This window comes from Cricetulus griseus (genome assembly GCF_003668045.3).
Source record: "Cricetulus griseus strain 17A/GY chromosome 1 unlocalized genomic scaffold, alternate assembly CriGri-PICRH-1.0 chr1_1, whole genome shotgun sequence".
Lineage (NCBI taxonomy): Eukaryota > Metazoa > Chordata > Mammalia > Rodentia > Cricetidae > Cricetulus > Cricetulus griseus.
In genome coordinates this window covers 84,164,041-84,172,849 of record NW_023276807.1, presented here as the reverse complement: position 1 = coordinate 84,172,849, position 8,809 = coordinate 84,164,041, and the positions used below count along the sequence as shown (strand labels likewise).

Here is an 8,809-nt window from a genome sequence, read left to right as displayed (position 1 = left end):
CCATCAGGGAAATGCAAATCAAAACAACTCTGAAATATCATCTTACTCCTGTCAGAATGGCTAAAATCAAAAACACCAATGACAGTTTATGCTGGAGAGGATGTGGAGAAAGGGAAACACTCCTCCACTGCTGGTGGGAGTACCAACTTGTACAGCCACTTTGGAAATCAGTATGGAGATTCCTCAGCAAAATGGGAATCAGTCTACCTCAAGATCCAGCAATTCTACTTTTAGTCATATACCCAAAAGATGCACATTCATACAAAAGGATATCTGTTCAACTATGGTTCGTAGCAGCATTATTTGTAATTGCCAGAACCTGGAAGCAACCTAGATGCCCCTTAACTGAAGAATGGATAGAAAAAAAAAATGTGGTACATTTACACAATGGAGTACTACTCAGAAGAAAAAAACAATGGACTCTTGGAATTCACAGGCAAATGGATGGCACTAGAAGAAACCATCCTGAGTGAGGTATCCCAGTCACAAAAAGACAAACATGGTATGTACTCACTCATATATGGATTTTAGATCTAGAGCAAAGAAGTAGCAATCTACAATCCACATCACCAGAGAAGCTAGGAAATAAGGAGGACCCTAAGAGAGACATAGATGGTACCCTGGAGAAGGGGAAAGGGACAAGATCTCCTGAGCAAATTGGGAGCATGGGGGGAGGGGAGAGGGGGCTAGGAGAAAGAGAAGGGGAGAAGAGGAAGGGAGAGGAGGACATGAGGGAGCAGGAAGGTTGAGTGGGGGGAAGAATAGAGGAGAGCAAGATAAGACATACCATAATAGAGGGAGACATTATAGGTTTAAAGAGAATTCTGGGACTAGGGAAATGTCCAAAGGTATACAACGATGACCCCAACTAATAATCTAAGCAATAGTCGAGAGGCTACCTTAAATGCCCTTCCCTGATAATGAGATTGATGTCTACCTTATGTGCCATCCTAGAGCCTTCATCCAGTAGCTGATGGAAGCAGAAGCAAACACCCACAGCTAAACACTGAAGGGTACTCCTGGAATCCAGTTGTAGAGAGGGAGGAGTGATGAACAAAGGTGTCAAGACCTGGCTGGTGAAACCCACAGAAACAGCTGACCTGAACAAGGGGAAGCTCATGGACCCCAGACTGATAGCTGGGAAACCAGCATAAGACCAAACCAGGCCCCCTGAATGTGGGTGTCCGTGATGAGGCCTTGGCAATCTATGGGGCCTCTGGTAGTGGATCAGTATTTATCCCTAGTACACAAGTGGACTTTGAGAGCCCACTCCACATAGAGGGATACTCTCTCAACTTAGACACATGGGGGAGGGCCTAGGCCCTGACCCAAGGATATGACAGACTTTGAAGATCCCTGTGGAAGGCCTCACCCTCCCTGGGGAGCAGAAAGGGGATAGGGGACTAGTGGGGGGCAGGGCTAGAGGGGAGGGAGAGGGAACTGGGAGTGACATGTAAAACAAGCTTGTTTCTAATTTAAATTAAAAAAAAACAAAAAAGAATGCAAGACTGGACAATATAGTTTATGAGTCTATCTTGTTGACTACTGTATAAATCTAGCTTCTTGTTTAAATGCAAGAGCCCTTTTCCTCTCTCTCTCTGTCTCTCTCTCTGTCTCTCTCTGTCTCTCTCTCTCTCTGTGTGTGTGTGTGTGTGTGTGTGTGTGTGTGTGTGTGTGTGTGTGTGCGCGCGCGTGTGTGTGCGTACATGTGGAGATCAGATGACTTCTGGGAGTTGGTTCTCTCCTTTCATCATGCAGATAAGACTCAGACCATCATGCTTGGCAGCAAGTGCCTTTATCCACTGGGCCATCTCTCTGGCTCCTGAGACTATGAGACATGAAACAAGTAGAAGGAAGAACTACCCTATCTGGAGAGGAGGAAGATTAGCAAAAGGGACAGAAGGATGGAGGAGGGCATGGGGGGTGGGAGCACTAACAATGAACTACAATGACATAAATGCATGAAAGTGCCACAATAACCCATTACTTTGTATTCTAACTCAAAAACTTAATCAAGAAAATATTTTATTTATTTTGACTCACTGTTCCAGTCCAAGCTCAAGAAGCTATATCTGATGATGGCCTTCCTGCTGGCAGAGTCCTGAGGTGGTATGGCATATCACAGCTCTAGAGTAAGTATGTATCCTCCCATCTGTACACACAACAAACAAACCAGTTCTTCTGTTAATCCCTCCCAGTAGGGATTTGCAGTCAGTGTGAGTTTTCAGAACGGACAAACTACAATGTGTCTTGTTTTCAAGAGACTTGGAACTTGGTTGTTGTCATTTCTTTTTCTTTCTTTTCTTTATTTATGATTTATTTAGAGAAAGGGTTTCTCTGCGTAGCCCTGGTTGTCCTAGAACTAGCTCTGTAGACCAGGCTGGCCTCCCAAATGCTGGGATTTAAGGCGTGGGCCACCACTGGCCTGGCAGTTTTTTGTCATTTCTGTTGTGTGTAGTGCTGAGGATAGAACCTGGGGGCCCTGTGCATGCTAAGAAGTGCTCTGCCACTGAGCTATGGCTCCCAACCCTGTGGTCAGCAGTTTAACTTTGAGCAATGTAGCACTGCTTAACTCCTGGGTCCTCCATTGCACCCAGTATCCCTTAAGAACTGAGTCCTCCCAACCCTTTTTCTCCCCTCTGTTTTCTGAGTGGCTGGACAGCTTTATTTGAAATGAAGACATTTGCATGTGTATGTGTGTGCTATGCGTGTGTGTGTGTGTGTGTGTGTGTGTGTGTGTGTGTGTGTGTGTGTGTGTATGCAGACGCATGTGGGGGTCAGAGGTCACTCTGCACTTTACCTACTGAGGCAGGGTCTCTCATTTGGACCCAAAGCTTCTGATTTAGCTAGTCTAGTTACCCAGCTTGTCCCCAGAATCCCATTTCTGCCTCCCAAGTGCAGGGAATATTAGTGGGTCTCCACTCGGCAAGTCATTTACATGGGTAGTGGGGATGAAACTCTCATTCTCACTTGCACAGTAAGTACTTTCTCCACTGGCCCATCACAGCCCCTGAAATGAAAATTCTTAGGTTCAGCAAACTCAGCTATCATGACGAAGCCCCCAAGGCCTCTGCTGCTCTGAAGCCCCTGGACACAACACTCTAGCACCGAGGAGATGGTCTGTTCTCACGCACCTGAGCCTGACAATGAGCTCAGCTGGGAAGTCTGATTTAGAAGGGGAAGAATGACACTTGTCTGTCACCTCAGCAGCCAGCAGGTTGAAGCTGAAGCAGGAAGAGCACAGATTCTAAGCCAGTCCAGGCTACAGAGTGAGGCCACACCACAAGCAAATAATCAAACACACAGAGAAATAACAACCAAAACCCAGCTGAATGTTTGGGCAGCGCTATGTTCACAATCACCCCAGGAACAGCTTTCTGCTCCATGGAACTGGTTTGTTCCATCCTCTTGAAAGAGAAAAGTTCCTGTAGACCCCACCCCCCACCCCTGCCCGCAGCAGGCAGTCACCTCACACACAGGTTGCAGCCAGAGAGGTGTGGCGACGTGCAACAAAGAAAAGTGATGCCCTTTGGAGTGTCTAGTGGATTCAGAAGGTGCTGGCAGGGGCTGAGGGAGGGGTGCCACCTGGCCTCTTTCCCACTCATTACATGCCATTGTCACACACATTTTAGCTAAACTAGAATCCACTTCCTGGGCTTCTACTAGCTACCACCAATACCATTAATTTCAGGGCAAAAGTTTGATTTAACCCTCTTAGGATTCTCAAAAGTGCTGCTTTAATAGAGTACAATGAGGGTGTCAGGGGCTGCGGAGGTGCCTCCCACTCTGCAGGTGAGAGGGGTGCCTGGTGAGTTAACCTGTTGGATCCTCATTACCTGATGAGCCAAAGAGCCAGAGCTGGAGACCTTAGAAGGTGCATTAAAATCTCCCTCCTTATTCACAAGCTCTTCTTCCCTAGAACTCGTATTTCCTGGAGGCTCTTACACAGAAACTGCTCCAATAAGGTCACTTAGCAACACACTGTGTGCAGCAAGCTGAATCCTGGGGATGAACAGGAAACACGTCAGATGACAAGGTATTTCATGACACTTGAATTCCACAGACAGACAGTCAACAAGAGGAAGTCACCAAAAATCAATAAGGAAGTGCTCTGAATTATCTAGATGGTGTGACTGCAGTCCTTGCTGAGCAGTCTCTGCTGGCTGCAGCTGGTTATCTAGGCTTACGGAAGGGGCAGCCCAGCCAGGCCTGATGAAGGGATGACAAGGACAAACTTCAAGTCTGACTCTCAGACCTGGCCAGGGCAATCGTGAACTGAAAACACTGACAGTTTTAGGTGCTGGAGCTTGTTCCAGTCCTCTTGAGGACTCTCAATGTCAAGTTTGTTGGTGCTCCAGGAACAGGAGGAAGCACTGTAGATTTGAACCTTGTGTTCTGGCCTTCTTGAATCTCTGGTGTTGGGCAGGGGGAGGGGGGTTGTCACCTATAGCTCCAGCAGTCTAATTCTCCCTAGTAGGACTCTTGTGAAAATTAAGTAAGATTAAGGTTACAGTGTGCGACTCTTCTCAGTCCTTTCCACACCACCCTTCTCCCAGTCCACCTAGAAGATGGCCGGCCACTGTAGGGGTGCCCTTCTTCACCCCAATGTCTTGAGGACTCTCAAAAGAATCTCAGCACAGCTGCTGAATTGCAGACTGAGGCCAGCCTCCCCTCAGGGGACATCAGGGGTACTCACTCTGAGTTGGCCCCCCGCAACCTAGGGATCCTTACCCAGAGCCCACACACCCGATCATACTCACCTTCTTTCAAGTCTAAGCCAGGCCAGACTTGGGGCTGAATTAGTTAATTTTACACAGTTGTGACCAACCACCTGGCAGAAACAATCAAGGAAGGAAGGCTTTATTGTGACCCTACACCTCAGAAGCTCTACCTTTCTGGGCCATTGTAAGGGGAACAACAATGGTAGCAACAGAGTGCAGCGGAGGAGCCGCTAGAATGGCAGATGGGGCCCTGTGTGTCTCCAAAGGCATGCCTCCCATGATGACTCTCTCCAGCTAGCCAGTGAAGGACTACTAGACTGGGAGCCCCTCCTACCACTGACATCCCCTTTTCTGGACCTTTCTGCCATACATTATGCCTCCTCTGCAGTCAGCTAACCATGAGACAAGGGTTTGTCGTCTGTTGCCACAGGAATCAGCTCACAGGACACCGTGGTACCAGGCATCCCTATCTTTTCATTATTTTAGTCCTCATTTGAGGACTACCTTCATGAGCCTTAGAGCGGGACACTGGAGCCTCATAGCTCAGTGTTTTCAGGTAGAACTCCAAGTACAGCAAAGGGCCAGAGACCGGATGGTGAGAAGGATACAGGGGAATTCTGGGGTGTGAATTGTTTGTTTTGTCTAACGAACGGGATCTTGCCTCCTCAGGCTCCACCACTCTGAAAATGTTTGTACTCCTTTCTTATGTCCAGATCAAGGCCACTCCTCACTCCACACTTTTCTCCTGGTCTCTGTGACATACAGAGCACACCTGTTGCCACTTGGGCACAGTGTTCTCAGAACCTTGCCCGTGTCCATGATGTCTCTGGCTCTCCATCCAGCATCACACTGGCTACAGAAGGCATGGTTTCTACCTGGACGTGTGAATTCCCCTTCCACCCACACTTCTTGCACGTCTGTCCAGAACTCCATGAATGGAGTTCTGCCCTGGGTAATACCTGCCGTACCTCCCCTCTCCCTCCATTCCACCATTGCCTGAGCCAGAGCCCCATTAGCCTCCCTGTGAGGGTAGCCCATGTTCAGTCTGTTTGGGAGCATGTGTGGGTAGCTTTTCTCATAGAAAAGGTTGAGATTACTTAGAAACAATCTGAGGCGCTCTGAGTCTCGACTGTGGGTACAGTTGAGCTCTGTTCCTTCCTGACTTCACGACACTGCTTTTAAAGATACTGGAGAGGCACCCATGGAAACAGGAGGTGAGTCACCAAATTAGAATTAGCCTGCCCGGCTGCAATGTGAAGTCTTGGGAGAAGCTGGTGCTGAAATCAAATGGGGAAGTTCTGTGCCTACGAGGCACTGAGAGTCACTGCCAGAGAAACACCGTGTGGTGAAGGTTCTAAGCATGGGACTGTTTCCAGATGAGAACCCACAAGTGGGTTCACTGACTCACAGTGCCGTGGAGATTGTTAAACAGGGTATTTCTATCAGTCTTGGACCAGAACTGGATGGTGAAGTCAACACCAAAGTTTTGTTTTGTTTTTGTTTTTGTTTTTGTTTTGAAGCCAGCCTGTGCTAGGTATAAAATAAATAAATAAATAAATAACTTTTTTAAAATCTATATAATTTTGATGCTCTCCCCTTAAAAACTTTTTAAGCTTTCCTTTTCAATAAAAAGCGCTAATATAAATAATTATTAATAAATAGTAATACTATTGATCAGCAATATTTATCAGTTTGAAGTATTTTATTTGGCAATATTTTCAGTATTTAAAGAGCTAAGGGATAAACATTTTCACATTCATTCCCTCTCTTCTACCCTCCCCCCCCCACACACACACACAGGGACGGGGTGTGATCTTGGTCCCACAGAGAAAGTCCAGACAAGCGCCCATGTCAATAGATATTGTCAAAGATATTCAGTGATTTTTTTTTTTTCCTCTCTAGCTGGGTCAGGTTGGCAGGCTTGGAAAGCGCTCAAGTGAGGTCCAGAACCAAAGCACACCTGTCCACACCTATCTGCTCCCTCCCACCCCCAGCACACAGTAGCCTCCTCTGCTCTGCCACCCAGTTAGATAGCCTGCTGGTGACAAGCTGGTGACTGAGTTACTCATTCCTCGAGTCTGCAGTGATCAGCAGTTACCTCTCCCAGATTTCTGTGCAGAAAGTCAGTGGCTTGTTAAACCAAACCTCTGTGGCAGAGAAGTCTCTAAAATGAAAGGTTTCTTGAGGAAAAAGACCAGGACCTAGCAAGTTCCCACAACTTCCAGTACAGGGTGAGGTACTGGGCAGAAAATGCCCACCAGCAGACCATAGTCAAAGACTTTTAAAATCATGAGCATCTGGGGAAGGAAGACTTGCATCATTCACTGGAAACTGATTTGGTTAAAAGTTAAAGGTAGAGTGCAGAGTATCAGAGTGGGACAGTTTGGGGCCAGGGCAGCAGTGTGTAAGTGGAAGCCCTTGCTGCTGAGCATCATGTGGGCTGTTAAGTTAAGCAGGGTCTCGGTGGCGCCTGGGAGGTCATGGTGGGATCTGGGTTAAACTTGTACATTCAAGAATGTGAATGAGGCCCTGGGATGGACCTCCCCGGGCTCCGAGGAGGAAGCATGGTCCTGCCCAGTGCTGTCTGTGACAGACTGAGACAAGGAGACCCACAGGCAGGCCCCGGGGTGTCTGCCCACGGCCACGAGGAGGAAGCACAGGCAGATGGGCACTATCATGGTGAGCAAATATATGGTATGGTATTTCAGAGACAGAGACAGGGAGAGAGAGAGAGAGAGAGAGAGAGAGAGAGAGAGAGAGAGAGAGGGAGGAGGGAGGGAGGGAGGAGGAGGGAGGGAGGGAGGGACAGAGAGAGAGGAGAGAGAGAGAGGAGAGAGAGAGAATGATGGTTCATACCTGAAGAGGTGAAAGCAGTGAGAGGCGGGCTGAGGGGAGTGGCTTCATTGCCACCCAGGGCCATGGTGATATCTGGGCCTGGGCTGCCGCCGGGGCCCATGTCTTTGTTGATGCCCATGGTTCCTGATACCACCGAAGGCCTACAGGATAGGGCTGTACAGAGTTGGCCGCGTTCCTCACTGGTCCTACCCATCACTAGCTGAAGCTCTCAGGAGAGAGGTCCTGCACCTCATTGGCAGCGCAGTAGAACTGACCCTGCTCACGGGGACATGGGTAAGCTGATCCTAAGGGCGTGAGAATGGGAGAGCAGGTCGCACCTGCCATGTGGGGAGGGAAAGATGCCTCCCTTGCCCTTCACCACCTGCAACAAGTGGGGACCTGACCAGCACCAGCATCCAGGAGAATGAGCCCTGCACCTTGCTAGGCAGCACAGTAGAGTAGACCCTGTAGACAGGTAAGCCGGCTCTGAGGGTGTGAGAGGCACATAGCTGTACTGCCTCCCTCATCTGAGTTGTGGTGGAGGGGCGTGAGGGGAAGATGCCTTCTCCCTTGCCCCTACTGCCTCCAGCTGGCAAGGGAGCTGACCTCCCCTTTACCAGCAGCAACTCTCTGGAAATTAGGCTCAATACCTCATCTGGGCATCATAGCGGAACTGACCCTATTGATGGGGATGGGCCTAAACCTGCCGAAGAACATAAGCTTGAGAGATCTGGCCCCGCCCCTCATCTGCCTGAGGAGAGTCTATGTCTGAGGTAGATGAGAGAGCTGGCCTGAGATCACAAGAACGGGAGAACTGCCCTAGTCTCTCACCAGCTGCAGCACTCAGGAAAGCAGGCCCGGCACCTCACCTGGGCAACACAGTAGAGCTGGCCCTGGTGGTCCAGGTGTGGGAGAGACGATTCTCAGGGTAAGAAAGCAGGAGAACTGGCCTGCCCCGCCCCTTGCTCACTGCTGCAAAGGATGAACTAGCCGGGACAATGTTGGAGAGCTCCCTCTGGTGGTGAGAACAAGGGAGAGCTGGCAGGCTCACCAACCCTGCAACTACCCAGGCCCAGAACCAGGTTTATGAGTTGGCCCAGCCCAACACCCACCCCATCTACAATCTGCTGGAGCACGTGAAGGGACAGGTCCTGCAGACCCAAAGCTGCAAGATCTCCACAACACAGGACAACAACAGGATATCCAAGAAGAGTCCCAGTGAGGGTCCAACATCAATAGTGTAGCAGAAACCA

At 49.1% G+C, this 8,809-nt stretch overlaps 1 long non-coding RNA gene across 1 annotated transcript; it reads right to left on the bottom strand.

Moving 5' to 3' along the window:
* Positions 1 to 2,043: 2,043 nt before the first annotated feature.
* LOC118239625 lies at positions 2,044 to 8,513 on the bottom strand. Its single transcript, XR_004772266.1, has 3 exons — positions 8,426 to 8,513; positions 3,837 to 4,002; positions 2,044 to 2,152 (listed from the first exon to the last, which is right to left on the bottom strand). It is a non-coding gene; the product is annotated as an uncharacterized LOC118239625 (long non-coding RNA).
* Between the last annotated feature and the right edge of the window lie 296 nt (positions 8,514 to 8,809).